General features: G+C 45.2%; 12 non-coding genes across 12 annotated transcripts; all 12 read left to right on the top strand.

Annotated features, from left to right (window-relative positions):
- Positions 1-781: 781 nt before the first annotated feature.
- Positions 782-972, top strand: LOC141184415 (U2 spliceosomal RNA). Its single transcript, XR_012259173.1, has one exon. It is a non-coding gene; the product is annotated as a U2 spliceosomal RNA (small nuclear RNA).
- Positions 973-2,092: 1,120 nt separating this feature from the next.
- On the top strand, positions 2,093-2,283 carry LOC141186452 (U2 spliceosomal RNA). The gene has a single exon (XR_012260729.1). It is a non-coding gene; the product is annotated as a U2 spliceosomal RNA (small nuclear RNA).
- Positions 2,284-3,403: 1,120 nt separating this feature from the next.
- On the top strand, positions 3,404-3,594 carry LOC141186451 (U2 spliceosomal RNA). The gene has a single exon (XR_012260728.1). It is a non-coding gene; the product is annotated as a U2 spliceosomal RNA (small nuclear RNA).
- Positions 3,595-4,716: 1,122 nt separating this feature from the next.
- On the top strand, positions 4,717-4,906 carry LOC141185562 (U2 spliceosomal RNA). Its single transcript, XR_012260214.1, has one exon. It is a non-coding gene; the product is annotated as a U2 spliceosomal RNA (small nuclear RNA).
- Positions 4,907-6,027: 1,121 nt separating this feature from the next.
- Positions 6,028-6,218, top strand: LOC141186450 (U2 spliceosomal RNA). Its single transcript, XR_012260727.1, has one exon. It is a non-coding gene; the product is annotated as a U2 spliceosomal RNA (small nuclear RNA).
- Positions 6,219-7,338: 1,120 nt separating this feature from the next.
- Positions 7,339-7,529, top strand: LOC141186449 (U2 spliceosomal RNA). The gene has a single exon (XR_012260726.1). It is a non-coding gene; the product is annotated as a U2 spliceosomal RNA (small nuclear RNA).
- Positions 7,530-8,649: 1,120 nt separating this feature from the next.
- On the top strand, positions 8,650-8,840 carry LOC141186447 (U2 spliceosomal RNA). Its single transcript, XR_012260725.1, has one exon. It is a non-coding gene; the product is annotated as a U2 spliceosomal RNA (small nuclear RNA).
- A 1,121-nt stretch (positions 8,841-9,961) lies between these two features.
- On the top strand, positions 9,962-10,152 carry LOC141186446 (U2 spliceosomal RNA). The gene has a single exon (XR_012260724.1). It is a non-coding gene; the product is annotated as a U2 spliceosomal RNA (small nuclear RNA).
- A 1,120-nt stretch (positions 10,153-11,272) lies between these two features.
- On the top strand, positions 11,273-11,463 carry LOC141186444 (U2 spliceosomal RNA). The gene has a single exon (XR_012260722.1). It is a non-coding gene; the product is annotated as a U2 spliceosomal RNA (small nuclear RNA).
- Positions 11,464-12,586: 1,123 nt separating this feature from the next.
- LOC141186443 (U2 spliceosomal RNA) lies at positions 12,587-12,777 on the top strand. The gene has a single exon (XR_012260721.1). It is a non-coding gene; the product is annotated as a U2 spliceosomal RNA (small nuclear RNA).
- Positions 12,778-13,898: 1,121 nt separating this feature from the next.
- On the top strand, positions 13,899-14,089 carry LOC141186442 (U2 spliceosomal RNA). The gene has a single exon (XR_012260720.1). It is a non-coding gene; the product is annotated as a U2 spliceosomal RNA (small nuclear RNA).
- Positions 14,090-15,210: 1,121 nt separating this feature from the next.
- LOC141186441 (U2 spliceosomal RNA) lies at positions 15,211-15,401 on the top strand. The gene has a single exon (XR_012260719.1). It is a non-coding gene; the product is annotated as a U2 spliceosomal RNA (small nuclear RNA).
- The last annotated feature ends 802 nt before the right edge of the window (positions 15,402-16,203 follow it).

The raw sequence follows: 16,203 nt of genomic DNA, 5'->3' as shown, positions 1-16,203 counted from the left end.
CAGTATATTGTTGCACACACACCATCTATTTAGCAAATGCCCTTGTTATCAACAGCAGCCTTTTAAACTCACCTGAGCTAACAGGTATGTGAGCTGGTTACTCTGCTGCGCTTAAAATTTCTTTTTTGGTTTGCTACAATGCCTTTTCTGAAACGTTGTCTCCCTCTGCTGGAACACTGACTTCTTTCATTTAATGCCTGCAGACTATAAAAGAGAAACCAACCCAAAAAGTTTGGTTGATTAGTCTGTGGCATTCTTTTAAACTGTTGCTTATGGCGGTCTCTGTGAGCTTCTCAGTGACATTCAGCCATCCAGGTATCCCGCCTGCAGTAGACGGAATGTGGCAATGGAACGCTGGCTGCGCGTGTCATAATAGGCTCTGAGCCTTTATATACCTGCGCACAGCAGCAGCCACCTTCAGTCTGCTGCTGGACAGCCAGCAGCAGCAGCAGCAGGAGAGGTAATTAATCAGCAACCCTCCTGCTAAGGGTAGACAGCTGCTCGTTCCACACCCCCCCCCCGCCTTAATTGGTTCTCCTCCCTTCCAACGGTGTTGAGGCGGGTGGGAACAGCCGGGGGTTGAGGGTACTGTGCTAAAAGAGGTGGAGTTATGCAGATCTAAAACGCGTGGATTGCAGCAGCAGCAAGCCGAAAAGTGCAGGCATGTGAGGGATCTAGAGGTTGACAGCATGTCTTCTTAACGGGAGTCCAGGTGGCCATCTCCACAAATGGACTTTTCAGAATCCTTGGGTGGCACCGTAGTCGGAAACCAATTCTGGTTATCGCTTCTCGGCCTTTTGGCTAAGATCAAGTGTAGTATCTGTTCTTATCAGTTTAATATCTGATACGTCCCCTATCTGGGGAAAATATATTAAATGGATTTTTAGAACAGGGAGATGGAAAAAGAGCTTGCTCTGTCCACTCCACGCATTGACCTGGTATTGCAGTATCTCCAGGACCGGTGCACCCCTTCTTTAATGCAGTTTCTAAAATCAGAAAGAATTGAATTCAATGCTTTTTGTTCATTTTGCTTGTTTGTCGGATTTTGGGATGGACTCTTTGGCTTTGCTTTTCTTCTCCTCATTGGATTTTTCATGTTAAAAGTTGCAGAAGCCAGATGACAAGCTCATTTTGGTTCAACTTCAGCAACTGTGCATTGCATTGCCATGTAATGTAATGTAATGCAATGCTATCTATCTAGCTCTCCCTCTATACTTCCTTTTGGATAAACAGACATATTAGGCAAGCATTTTGGAGCTTTCACCTAAATAACTACAGGTGGTGAGATAAGCTGCACAATATAATTGACCTTTCAGTATATTGTTGCACACACACCATCTATTTAGCAAATGCCCTTGTTATCAACAGCAGCCTTTTAAACTCACCTGAGCTAACAGGTATGTGAGCTGGTTACTCTGCTGCGCTTAAAATTTCTTTTTTGGTTTGCTACAATGCCTTTTCTGAAACGTTGTCTCCCTCTGCTGGAACACTGACTTCTTTCATTTAATGCCTGCAGACTATAAAAGAGAAACCAACCCAAAAAGTTTGGTTGATTAGTCTGTGGCATTCTTTTAAACTGTTGCTTTGGCGGTCTCTGTGAGCTTCTCAGTGACATTCAGCCATCCAGGTATCCCGCCTGCAGTAGACGGAATGTGGCAATGGAACGCTGGCTGCGCGTGTCATAATAGGCTCTGAGCCTTTATATACCTGCGCACAGCAGCAGCCACCTTCAGTCTGCTGCTGGACAGCCAGCAGCAGCAGCAGCAGGAGAGGTAATTAATCAGCAACCCTCCTGCTAAGGGTAGACAGCTGCTCGTTCCACCCCCCCCCCCGCCTTAAATGGTTCTCCTCCCTTCCAACGGTGTTGAGGCGGGTGGGAACAGCCGGGGGTTGAGGGTACTGTGCTAAAAGAGGTGGAGTTATGCAGATCTAAAACGCGTGGATTGCAGCAGCAGCTAGCCGAAAAGTGCAGGCATGTGAGGGATCTAGAGGTTGACAGCATGTCTTCTTAACGGGAGTCCAGGTGGCCATCTCCACAAATGGACTTTTCAGAATCCTTGGGTGGCACCGTAGTCGGAAACCAATTCTGGTTATCGCTTCTCGGCCTTTTGGCTAAGATCAAGTGTAGTATCTGTTCTTATCAGTTTAATATCTGATACGTCCCCTATCTGGGGACCATATATTAAATGGATTTTTAGAACAGGGAGATGGAAAAAGAGCTTGCTCTGTCCACTCCACGCATTGACCTGGTATTGCAGTATCTCCAGGACCGGTGCACCCCTTCTTTAATGCAGTTTCTAAAATCAGAAAGAATTGAATTCAATGCTTTTTGTTCATTTTGCTTGTTTGTCGGATTTTGGGATGGACTCTTTGGCTTTGCTTTTCTTCTCCTCATTGGATTTTTCATGTTAAAAGTTGCAGAAGCCAGATGACAAGCTCATTTTGGTTCAACTTCAGCAACTGTGCATTGCATTGCCATGTAATGTAATATAATGCAATGCTATCTATCTAGCTCTCCCTCTATACTTCCTTTTGGATAAACAGACATATTAGGCAAGCATTTTGGAGCTTTCACCTAAATAACTACAGGTGGTGAGATAAGCTGCACAATATAATTGACCTTTCAGTATATTGTTGCACACACACCATCTATTTAGCAAATGCCCTTGTTATCAACAGCAGCCTTTTAAACTCACCTGAGCTAACAGGTATGTGAGCTGGTTACTCTGCTGCGCTTAAAATTTCTTTTTTGGTTTGCTACAATGCCTTTTCTGAAACGTTGTCTCCCTCTGCCGGAACACTGACTTCTTTCATTTAATGCCTGCAGACTATAAAAGAGAAACCAACCCAAAAAGTTTGGTTGATTAGTCTGTGGCATTCTTTTAAACTGTTGCTTATGGCGGTCTCTGTGAGCTTCTCAGTGACATTCAGCCATCCAGGTATCCCGCCTGCAGTAGACGGAATGTGGCAATGGAACGCTGGCTGCGCGTGTCATAATAGGCTCTGAGCCTTTATATACCTGCGCACAGCAGCAGCCACCTTCAGTCTGCTGCTGGACAGCCAGCAGCAGTAGCAGCAGGAGAGGTAATTAATCAGCAACCCTCCTGCTATGGGTAGACAGCTGCTCGTTCCACCCCCCCCCCGCCTTAATTGGTTCTCCTCCCTTCCAACGGTGTTGAGGCGGGTGGTAACAGCCGGGGGTTGAGGGTACTGTGCTAAAAGAGGTGGAGTTATGCAGATCTAAAACGCGTGGATTGCAGCAGCAGCAAGCCGAAAAGTGCAGGCATGTGAGGGATATAGAGGTTGACAGCATGTCTTCTTAACGGGAGTCCAGGTGGCCATCTCCACAAATGGACTTTTCAGAATCCTTGGGTGGCACCGTAGTCGGAAACCAATTCTGGTTATCGCTTCTCGGCCTTTTGGCTAAGATCAAGTGTAGTATCTGTTCTTATCAGTTTAATATCTGATACGTCCCCTATCTGGGGACCATATATTAAATGGATTTTTAGAACAGGGAGATGGAAAAAGAGCTTGCTCTGTCCACTCCACGCATTGACCTGGTATTGCAGTATCTCCAGGACCGGTGCACCCCTTCTTTAATGCAGTTTCTAAAATCAGAAAGAATTGAATTCAATGCTTTTTGTTCATTTTGCTTGTTTGTCGGATTTTGGGATGGACTCTTTGGCTTTGCTTTTCTTCTCCTCATTGGATTTTTCATGTTAAAAGTTGCAGAAGCCAGATGACAAGCTCATTTTGGTTCAACTTCAGCAACTGTGCATTGCATTGCCATGTAATGTAATGTAATGCAATGCTATCTATCTAGCTCTCCCTCTATACTTCCTTTTGGATAAACAGACATATTAGGCAAGCATTTTGGAGCTTTCACCTAAATAACTACAGGTGGTGAGATAAGCTGCACAATATAATTGACCTTTCAGTATATTGTTGCACACACACCATCTATTTAGCAAATGCCCTTGTTATCAACAGCAGCCTTTTAAACTCACCTGAGCTAACAGGTATGTGAGCTGGTTACTCTGCTGCGCTTAAAATTTCTTTTTTGGTTTGCTACAATGCCTTTTCTGAAACGTTGTCTCCCTCTGCTGGAACACTGACTTCTTTCATTTAATGCCTGCAGACTATAAAAGAGAAACCAACCCAAAAAGTTTGGTTGATTAGTCTGTGGCATTCTTTTAAACTGTTGCTTATGGCGGTCTCTGTGAGCTTCTCAGTGACATTCAGCCATCCAGGTATCCCGCCTGCAGTAGACGGAATGTGGCAATGGAACGCTGGCTGCGCGTGTCATAATAGGCTCTGAGCCTTTATATACCTGCGCACAGCAGCAGCCACCTTCAGTCTGCTGCTGGACAGCCAGCAGCAGCAGCAGCAGGAGAGGTAATTAATCAGCAACCCTCCTGCTAAGGGTAGACAGCTGCTCGTTCCACACCCCCCCCCCGCCTTAATTGGTTCTCCTCCCTTCCAACGGTGTTGAGGCGGGTGGGAACAGCCGGGGGTTGAGGGTACTGTGCTAAAAGAGGTGGAGTTATGCAGATCTAAAACGCGTGGATTGCAGCAGCAGCAAGCCGAAAAGTGCAGGCATGTGAGGGATCTAGAGGTTGACAGCATGTCTTCTTAACGGGAGTCCAGGTGGCCATCTCCACAAATGGACTTTTCAGAATCCTTGGGTGGCACCGTAGTCGGAAACCAATTCTGGTTATCGCTTCTCGGCCTTTTGGCTAAGATCAAGTGTAGTATCTGTTTTATCAGTTTAATATCTGATACGTCCCCTATCTGGGGACCATATATTAAATGGATTTTTAGAACAGGGAGATGGAAAAAGAGCTTGCTCTGTCCACTCCACGCATTGACCTGGTATTGCAGTATCTCCAGGACCGGTGCACCCCTTCTTTAATGCAGTTTCTAAAATCAGAAAGAATTGAATTCAATGCTTTTTGTTCATTTTGCTTGTTTGTCGGATTTTGGGATGGACTCTTTGGCTTTGCTTTTCTTCTCCTCATTGGATTTTTCATGTTAAAAGTTGCAGAAGCCAGATGACAAGCTCATTTTGGTTCAACTTCAGCAACTGTGCATTGCATTGCCATGTAATGTAATGTAATGCAATGCTATCTATCTAGCTCTCCCTCTATACTTCCTTTTGGATAAACAGACATATTAGGCAAGCATTTTGGAGCTTTCACCTAAATAACTACAGGTGGTGAGATAAGCTGCACAATATAATTGACCTTTCTGTATATTGTTGCACACACACCATCTATTTAGCAAATGCCCTTGTTATCAACAGCAGCCTTTTAAACTCACCTGAGCTAACAGGTATGTGAGCTGGTTACTCTGCTGCGCTTAAAATTTCTTTTTTGGTTTGCTACAATGCCTTTTCTGAAACGTTGTCTCCCTCTGCTGGAACACTGACTTCTTTCATTTAATGCCTGCAGACTATAAAAGAGAAACCAACCCAAAAAGTTTGGTTGATTAGTCTGTGGCATTCTTTTAAACTGTTGCTTATGGCGGTCTCTGTGAGCTTCTCAGTGACATTCAGCCATCCAGGTATCCCGCCTGCAGTAGACGGAATGTGGCAATGGAACGCTGGCTGCGCGTGTCATAATAGGCTCTGAGCTTTTATATACCTGCGCACAGCAGCAGCCACCTTCAGTCTGCTGCTGGACAGCCAGCAGCAGCAGCAGCAGGAGAGGTAATTAATCAGCAACCCTCCTGCTAAGGGTAGACAGCTGCTCGTTCCACCCCCCCCCCCGCCTTAATTGGTTCTCCTCCCTTCCAACGGTGTTGAGGCGGGTGGGAACAGCCGGGGGTTGAGGGTACTGTGCTAAAAGAGGTGGAGTTATGCAGATCTAAAACGCGTGGATTGCAGCAGCAGCAAGCCGAAAAGTGCAGGCATGTGAGGGATCTAGAGGTTGACAGCATGTCTTCTTAACGGGAGTCCAGGTGGCCATCTCCACAAATGGACTTTTCAGAATCCTTGGGTGGCACCGTAGTCGGAAACCAATTCTGGTTATCGCTTCTCGGCCTTTTGGCTAAGATCAAGTGTAGTATCTGTTCTTATCAGTTTAATATCTGATACGTCCCCTATCTGGGGACCATATATTAAATGGATTTTTAGAACAGGGAGATGGAAAAAGAGCTTGCTCTGTCCACTCCACGCATTGACCTGGTATTGCAGTATCTCCAGGACCGGTGCACCCCTTCTTTAATGCAGTTTCTAAAATCAGAAAGAATTGAATTCAATGCTTTTTGTTCATTTTGCTTGTTTGTCGGATTTTGGGATGGACTCTTTGGCTTTGCTTTTCTTCTCCTCATTGGATTTTTCATGTTAAAAGTTGCAGAAGCCAGATGACAAGCTCATTTTGGTTCAACTTCAGCAACTGTGCATTGCATTGCCATGTAATGTAATGTAATGCAATGCTATCTATCTAGCTCTCCCTCTATACTTCCTTTTGGATAAACAGACATATTAGGCAAGCATTTTGGAGCTTTCACCTAAATAACTACAGGTGGTGAGATAAGCTGCACAATATAATTGACCTTTCAGTATATTGTTGCACACACACCATCTATTTAGCAAATGCCCTTGTTATCAACAGCAGCCTTTTAAACTCACCTGAGCTAACAGGTATGTGAGCTGGTTACTCTGCTGCGCTTAAAATTTCTTTTTTGGTTTGCTACAATGCCTTTTCTGAAACGTTGTCTCCCTCTGCTGGAACACTGACTTCTTTCATTTAATGCCTGCAGACTATAAAAGAGAAACCAACCCAAAAAGTTTGGTTGATTAGTCTGTGGCATTCTTTTAAACTGTTGCTTTGGCGGTCTCTGTGAGCTTTTCAGTGACATTCAGCCATCCAGGTATCCCGCCTGCAGTAGACGGAATGTGGCAATGGAACGCTGGCTGCGCGTGTCATAATAGGCTCTGAGCCTTTATATACCTGCGCACAGCAGCAGCCACCTTCAGTCTGCTGCTGGACAGCCAGCAGCAGCAGCAGCAGGAGAGGTAATTAATCAGCAACCCTCCTGCTAAGGGTAGACAGCTGCTCGTTCCACCCCCCCCCCCGCCTTAAATGGTTCTCCTCCCTTCCAACGGTGTTGAGGCGGGTGGGAACAGCCGGGGGTTGAGGGTACTGTGCTAAAAGAGGTGGAGTTATGCAGATCTAAAACGCGTGGATTGCAGCAGCAGCAAGCTGAAAAGTGCAGGCATGTGAGGGATCTAGAGGTTGACAGCATGTCTTCTTAACGGGAGTCCAGGTGGCCATCTCCACAAATGGACTTTTCAGAATCCTTGGGTGGCACCGTAGTCGGAAACCAATTCTGGTTATCGCTTCTCGGCCTTTTGGCTAAGATCAAGTGTAGTATCTGTTCTTATCAGTTTAATATCTGATACGTCCCCTATCTGGGGACCATATATTAAATGGATTTTTAGAACAGGGAGATGGAAAAAGAGCTTGCTCTGTCCACTCCACGCATTGACCTGGTATTGCAGTATCTCCAGGACCGGTGCACCCCTTCTTTAATGCAGTTTCTAAAATCAGAAAGAATTGAATTCAATGCTTTTTGTTCATTTTGCTTGTTTGTCGGATTTTGGGATGGACTCTTTGGCTTTGCTTTTCTTCTCCTCATTGGATTTTTCATGTTAAAAGTTGCAGAAGCCAGATGACAAGCTCATTTTGGTTCAACTTCAGCAACTGTGCATTGCATTGCCATGTAATGTAATATAATGCAATGCTATCTATCTAGCTCTCCCTCTATACTTCCTTTTGGATAAACAGACATATTAGGCAAGCATTTTGGAGCTTTCACCTAAATAACTACAGGTGGTGAGATAAGCTGCACAATATAATTGACCTTTCAGTATATTGTTGCACACACACCATCTATTTAGCAAATGCCCTTGTTATCAACAGCAGCCTTTTAAACTCACCTGAGCTAACAGGTATGTGAGCTGGTTACTCTGCTGCGCTTAAAATTTCTTTTTTGGTTTGCTACAATGCCTTTTCTGAAACGTTGTCTCCCTCTGCCGGAACACTGACTTCTTTCATTTAATGCCTGCAGACTATAAAAGAGAAACCAACCCAAAAAGTTTGGTTGATTAGTCTGTGGCATTCTTTTAAACTGTTGCTTATGGCGGTCTCTGTGAGCTTCTCAGTGACATTCAGCCATCCAGGTATCCCGCCTGCAGTAGACGGAATGTGGCAATGGAACGCTGGCTGCGCGTGTCATAATAGGCTCTGAGCCTTTATATACCTGCGCACAGCAGCAGCCACCTTCAGTCTGCTGCTGGACAGCCAGCAGCAGCAGCAGCAGGAGAGGTAATTAATCAGCAACCCTCCTGCTATGGGTAGACAGCTGCTCGTTCCACCCCCCCCCCGCCTTAATTGGTTCTCCTCCCTTCCAACGGTGTTGAGGCGGGTGGGAACAGCCGGGGGTTGAGGGTACTGTGCTAAAAGAGGTGGAGTTATGCAGATCTAAAACGCGTGGATTGCAGCAGCAGCAAGCCGAAAAGTGCAGGCATGTGAGGGATATAGAGGTTGACAGCATGTCTTCTTAACGGGAGTCCAGGTGGCCATCTCCACAAATGGACTTTTCAGAATCCTTGGGTGGCACCGTAGTCGGAAACCAATTCTGGTTATCGCTTCTCGGCCTTTTGGCTAAGATCAAGTGTAGTATCTGTTCTTATCAGTTTAATATCTGATACGTCCCCTATCTGGGGACCATATATTAAATGGATTTTTAGAACAGGGAGATGGAAAAAGAGCTTGCTCTGTCCACTCCACGCATTGACCTGGTATTGCAGTATCTCCAGGACCGGTGCACCCCTTCTTTAATGCAGTTTCTAAAATCAGAAAGAATTGAATTCAATGCTTTTTGTTCATTTTGCTTGTTTGTCGGATTTTGGGATGGACTCTTTGGCTTTGCTTTTCTTCTCCTCATTGGATTTTTCATGTTAAAAGTTGCAGAAGCCAGATGACAAGCTCATTTTGGTTCAACTTCAGCAACTGTGCATTGCATTGCCATGTAATGTAATGTAATGCAATGCTATCTATCTAGCTCTCCCTCTATACTTCCTTTTGGATAAACAGACATATTAGGCAAGCATTTTGGAGCTTTCACCTAAATAACTACAGGTGGTGAGATAAGCTGCACAATATAATTGACCTTTCAGTATATTGTTGCACACACACCATCTATTTAGCAAATGCCCTTGTTATCAACAGCAGCCTTTTAAACTCACCTGAGCTAACAGGTATGTGAGCTGGTTACTCTGCTGCGCTTAAAATTTCTTTTTTGGTTTGCTACAATGCCTTTTCTGAAACGTTGTCTCCCTCTGCTGGAACACTGACTTCTTTCATTTAATGCCTGCAGACTATAAAAGAGAAACCAACCCAAAAAGTTTGGTTGATTAGTCTGTGGCATTCTTTTAAACTGTTGCTTATGGCGGTCTCTGTGAGCTTCTCAGTGACATTCAGCCATCCAGGTATCCCGCCTGCAGTAGACGGAATGTGGCAATGGAACGCTGGCTGCGCGTGTCATAATAGGCTCTGAGCCTTTATATACCTGCGCACAGCAGCAGCCACCTTCAGTCTGCTGCTGGACAGCCAGCAGCAGCAGCAGCAGGAGAGGTAATTAATCAGCAACCCTCCTGCTAAGGGTAGACAGCTGCTCGTTCCACCCCCCCCCCCGCCTTAAATGGTTCTCCTCCCTTCCAACGGTGTTGAGGCGGGTGGGAACAGCCGGGGGTTGAGGGTACTGTGCTAAAAGAGGTGGAGTTATGCAGATCTAAAACGCGTGGATTGCAGCAGCAGCAAGCCGAAAAGTGCAGGCATGTGAGGGATCTAGAGGTTGACAGCATGTCTTCTTAACGGGAGTCCAGGTGGCCATCTCCACAAATGGACTTTTCAGAATCCTTGGGTGGCACCGTAGTCGGAAACCAATTCTGGTTATCGCTTCTCGGCCTTTTGGCTAAGATCAAGTGTAGTATCTGTTCTTATCAGTTTAATATCTGATACGTCCCCTATCTGGGGACCATATATTAAATGGATTTTTAGAACAGGGAGATGGAAAAAGAGCTTGCTCTGTCCACTCCACGCATTGACCTGGTATTGCAGTATCTCCAGGACCGGTGCACCCCTTCTTTAATGCAGTTTCTAAAATCAGAAAGAATTGAATTCAATGCTTTTTGTTCATTTTGCTTGTTTGTCGGATTTTGGGATGGACTCTTTGGCTTTGCTTTTCTTCTCCTCATTGGATTTTTCATGTTAAAAGTTGCAGAAGCCAGATGACAAGCTCATTTTGGTTCAACTTCAGCAACTGTGCATTGCATTGCCATGTAATGTAATATAATGCAATGCTATCTATCTAGCTCTCCCTCTATACTTCCTTTTGGATAAACAGACATATTAGGCAAGCATTTTGGAGCTTTCACCTAAATAACTACAGGTGGTGAGATAAGCTGCACAATATAATTGACCTTTCAGTATATTGTTGCACACACACCATCTATTTAGCAAATGCCCTTGTTATCAACAGCAGCCTTTTAAACTCACCTGAGCTAACAGGTATGTGAGCTGGTTACTCTGCTGCGCTTAAAATTTCTTTTTTGGTTTGCTACAATGCCTTTTCTGAAACGTTGTCTCCCTCTGCCGGAACACTGACTTCTTTCATTTAATGCCTGCAGACTATAAAAGAGAAACCAACCCAAAAAGTTTGGTTGATTAGTCTGTGGCATTCTTTTAAACTGTTGCTTATGGCGGTCTCTGTGAGCTTCTCAGTGACATTCAGCCATCCAGGTATCCCGCCTGCAGTAGACGGAATGTGGCAATGGAACGCTGGCTGCGCGTGTCATAATAGGCTCTGAGCCTTTATATACCTGCGCACAGCAGCAGCCACCTTCAGTCTGCTGCTGGACAGCCAGCAGCAGCAGCAGCAGGAGAGGTAATTAATCAGCAACCCTCCTGCTATGGGTAGACAGCTGCTCGTTCCACCCCCCCCCCGCCTTAATTGGTTCTCCTCCCTTCCAACGGTGTTGAGGCGGGTGGGAACAGCCGGGGGTTGAGGGTACTGTGCTAAAAGAGGTGGAGTTATGCAGATCTAAAACGCGTGGATTGCAGCAGCAGCAAGCCGAAAAGTGCAGGCATGTGAGGGATCTAGAGGTTGACAGCATGTCTTCTTAACGGGAGTCCAGGTGGCCATCTCCACAAATGGACTTTTCAGAATCCTTGGGTGGCACCGTAGTCGGAAACCAATTCTGGTTATCGCTTCTCGGCCTTTTGGCTAAGATCAAGTGTAGTATCTGTTCTTATCAGTTTAATATCTGATACGTCCCCTATCTGGGGACCATATATTAAATGGATTTTTAGAACAGGGAGATGGAAAAAGAGCTTGCTCTGTCCACTCCACGCATTGACCTGGTATTGCAGTATCTCCAGGACCGGTGCACCCCTTCTTTAATGCAGTTTCTAAAATCAGAAAGAATTGAATTCAATGCTTTTTGCTCATTTTGCTTGTTTGTCGGATTTTGGGATGGACTCTTTGGCTTTGCTTTTCTTCTCCTCATTGGATTTTTCATGTTAAAAGTTGCAGAAGCCAGATGACAAGCTCATTTTGGTTCAACTTCAGCAACTGTGCATTGCATTGCCATGTAATGTAATGTAATGCAATGCTATCTATCTAGCTCTCCCTCTATACTTCCTTTTGGATAAACAGACATATTAGGCAAGCATTTTGGAGCTTTCACCTAAATAACTACAGGTGGTGAGATAAGCTGCACAATATAATTGACCTTTCAGTATATTGTTGCACACACACCATCTATTTAGCAAATGCCCTTGTTATCAACAGCAGCCTTTTAAACTCACCTGAGCTAACAGGTATGTGAGCTGGTTACTCTGCTGCGCTTAAAATTTCTTTTTTGGTTTGCTACAATGCCTTTTCTGAAACGTTGTCTCCCTCTGCTGGAACACTGACTTCTTTCATTTAATGCCTGCAGACTATAAAAGAGAAACCAACCCAAAAAGTTTGGTTGATTAGTCTGTGGCATTCTTTTAAACTGTTGCTTATGGCGGTCTCTGTGAGCTTCTCAGTGACATTCAGCCATCCAGGTATCCCGCCTGCAGTAGACGGAATGTGGCAATGGAACGCTGGCTGCGCGTGTCATAATAGGCTCTGAGCCTTTATATACCTGCGCACAGCAGCAGCCACCTTCAGTCTGCTGCTGGACAGCCAGCAGCAGCAGCAGCAGGAGAGGTAATTAATCAGCAACCCTCCTGCTAAGGGTAGACAGCTGCTCGTTCCACCCCCCCCCACCCGCCTTAATTGGTTCTCCTCCCTTCCAACGGTGTTGAGGCGGGTGGGAACAGCCGGGGGTTGAGGGTACTGTGCTAAAAGAGGTGGAGTTATGCAGATCTAAAACGCGTGGATTGCAGCAGCAGCAAGCCGAAAAGTGCAGGCATGTGAGGGATCTAGAGGTTGACAGCATGTCTTCTTAACGGGAGTCCAGGTGGCCATCTCCACAAATGGACTTTTCAGAATCCTTGGGTGGCACCGTAGTCGGAAACCAATTCTGGTTATCGCTTCTCGGCCTTTTGGCTAAGATCAAGTGTAGTATCTGTTCTTATCAGTTTAATATCTGATACGTCCCCTATCTGGGGACCATATATTAAATGGATTTTTAGAACAGGGAGATGGAAAAAGAGCTTGCTCTGTCCACTCCACGCATTGACCTGGTATTGCAGTATCTCCAGGACCGGTGCACCCCTTCTTTAATGCAGTTTCTAAAATCAGAAAGAATTGAATTCAATGCTTTTTGTTCATTTTGCTTGTTTGTCGGATTTTGGGATGGACTCTTTGGCTTTGCTTTTCTTCTCCTCATTGGATTTTTCATGTTAAAAGTTGCAGAAGCCAGATGACAAGCTCATTTTGGTTCAACTTCAGCAACTGTGCATTGCATTGCCATGTAATGTAATGTAATGCAATGCTATCTATCTAGCTCTCCCTCTATACTTCCTTTTGGATAAACAGACATATTAGGCAAGCATTTTGGAGCTTTCACCTAAATAACTACAGGTGGTGAGATAAGCTGCACAATATAATTGACCTTTCAGTATATTGTTGCACACACACCATCTATTTAGCAAATGCCCTTGTTATCAACAGCAGCCTTTTAAACTCACCTGAGCTAACAGGTATGTGAGCTGGTTACTCTGCTGCGCTTAAAATTTCTTTTTTGGTTTGCTACAATGCCTTTTCTGAAACGTTGTCTCCCTCTGCTGGAACACTGACTTCTTTCATTTAATGCCTGCAGACTATAAAAGAGAAACCAACCCAAAAAGTTTGGTTGATTAGTCTGTGGCATTCTTTTAAACTGTTGCTTATGGCGGTCTCTGTGAGCTTCTCAGTGACATTCAGCCATCCAGGTATCCCGCCTGCAGTAGACGGAATGTGGCAATGGAACGCTGGCTGCGCGTGTCATAATAGGCTCTGAGCCTTTATATACCTGCGCACAGCAGCAGCCACCTTCAGTCTGCTGCTGGACAGCCAGCAGCAGCAGCAGCAGGAGAGGTAATTAATCAGCAACCCTCCTGCTAAGGGTAGACAGCTGCTCGTTCCACCCCCCCCCCCGCCTTAATTGGTTCTCCTCCCTTCCAACGGTGTTGAGGCGGGTGGGAACAGCCGGGGGTTGAGGGTACTGTGCTAAAAGAGGTGGAGTTATGCAGATCTAAAACGCGTGGATTGCAGCAGCAGCAAGCCGAAAAGTGCAGGCATGTGAGGGATCTAGAGGTTGACAGCATGTCTTCTTAACGGGAGTCCAGGTGGCCATCTCCACAAATGGACTTTTCAGAATCCTTGGGTGGCACCGTAGTCGGAAACCAATTCTGGTTATCGCTTCTCGGCCTTTTGGCTAAGATCAAGTGTAGTATCTGTTCTTATCAGTTTAATATCTGATACGTCCCCTATCTGGGGACCATATATTAAATGGATTTTTAGAACAGGGAGATGGAAAAAGAGCTTGCTCTGTCCACTCCACGCATTGACCTGGTATTGCAGTATCTCCAGGACCGGTGCACCCCTTCTTTAATGCAGTTTCTAAAATCAGAAAGAATTGAATTCAATGCTTTTTGTTCATTTTGCTTGTTTGTCGGATTTTGGGATGGACTCTTTGGCTTTGCTTTTCTTCTCCTCATTGGATTTTTCATGTTAAAAGTTGCAGAAGCCAGATGACAAGCTCATTTTGGTTCAACTTCAGCAACTGTGCATTGCATTGCCATGTAATGTAATGTAATGCAATGCTATCTATCTAGCTCTCCCTCTATACTTCCTTTTGGATAAACAGACATATTAGGCAAGCATTTTGGAGCTTTCACCTAAATAACTACAGGTGGTGAGATAAGCTGCACAATATAATTGACCTTTCAGTATATTGTTGCACACACACCATCTATTTAGCAAATGCCCTTGTTATCAACAGCAGCCTTTTAAACTCACCTGAGCTAACAGGTATGTGAGCTGGTTACTCTGCTGCGCTTAAAATTTCTTTTTTGGTTTGCTACAATGCCTTTTCTGAAACGTTGTCTCCCTCTGCTGGAACACTGACTTCTTTCATTTAATGCCTGCAGACTATAAAAGAGAAACCAACCCAAAAAGTTTGGTTGATTAGTCTGTGGCATTCTTTTAAACTGTTGCTTATGGCGGTCTCTGTGAGCTTCTCAGTGACATTCAGCCATCCAGGTATCCCGCCTGCAGTAGACGGAATGTGGCAATGGAACGCTGGCTGCGCGTGTCATAATAGGCTCTGAGCCTTTATATACCTGCGCACAGCAGCAGCCACCTTCAGTCTGCTGCTGGACAGCCAGCAGCAGCAGCAGCAGGAGAGGTAATTAATCAGCAACCCTCCTGCTAAGGGTAGACAGCTGCTCGTTCCACCCCCCCCCCCGCCTTAATTGGTTCTCCTCCCTTCCAACGGTGTTGAGGCGGGTGGGAACAGCCGGGGGTTGAGGGTACTGTGCTAAAAGAGGTGGAGTTATGCAGATCTAAAACGCGTGGATTGCAGCAGCAGCAAGCCGAAAAGTGCAGGCATGTGAGGGATCTAGAGGTTGACAGCATGTCTTCTTAACGGGAGTCCAGGTGGCCATCTCCACAAATGGACTTTTCAGAATCCTTGGGTGGCACCGTAGTCGGAAACCAATTCTGGTTATCGCTTCTCGGCCTTTTGGCTAAGATCAAGTGTAGTATCTGTTCTTATCAGTTTAATATCTGATACGTCCCCTATCTGGGGACCATATATTAAATGGATTTTTAGAACAGGGAGATGGAAAAAGAGCTTGCTCTGTCCACTCCACGCATTGACCTGGTATTGCAGTATCTCCAGGACCGGTGCACCCCTTCTTTAATGCAGTTTCTAAAATCAGAAAGAATTGAATTCAATGCTTTTTGTTCATTTTGCTTGTTTGTCGGATTTTGGGATGGACTCTTTGGCTTTGCTTTTCTTCTCCTCATTGGATTTTTCATGTTAAAAGTTGCAGAAGCCAGATGACAAGCTCATTTTGGTTCAACTTCAGCAACTGTGCATTGCATTGCCATGTAATGTAATGTAATGCAATGCTATCTATCTAGCTCTCCCTCTATACTTCCTTTTGGATAAACAGACATATTAGGCAAGCATTTTGGAGCTTTCACCTAAATAACTACAGGTGGTGAGATAAGCTGCACAATATAATTGACCTTTCAGTATATTGTTGCACACACACCATCTATTTAGCAAATGCCCTTGTTATCAACAGCAGCCTTTTAAACTCACCTGAGCTAACAGGTATGTGAGCTGGTTACTCTGCTGCGCTTAAAATTTCTTTTTTGGTTTGCTACAATGCCTTTTCTGAAACGTTGTCTCCCTCTGCTGGAACACTGACTTCTTTCATTTAATGCCTGCAGACTATAAAAGAGAAACCAACCCAAAAAGTTTGGTTGATTAGTCTGTGGCATTCTTTTAAACTGTTGCTTATGGCGGTCTCTGTGAGCTTCTCAGTGACATTCAGCCATCCAGGTATCCCGCCTGCAGTAGACGGAATGTGGCAATGGAACGCTGGCTGCGCGTGTCATAATAGGCTCTGAGCCTTTATATACCTGCGCACAGCAGCAGCCACCTTCAGTCTGCTGCTGGACAGCCAGCAGCAGCAGCAGCAGGAGAGG

This window comes from Phyllobates terribilis, unplaced genomic scaffold (genome assembly GCF_046119375.1).
Source record: "Phyllobates terribilis strain yellow unplaced genomic scaffold, ASM4611937v1 Scaffold_40__1_contigs__length_11209783, whole genome shotgun sequence".
Lineage (NCBI taxonomy): Eukaryota > Metazoa > Chordata > Amphibia > Anura > Dendrobatidae > Phyllobates > Phyllobates terribilis.
This window is presented reverse-complemented; position numbering and strand designations above follow the sequence as displayed.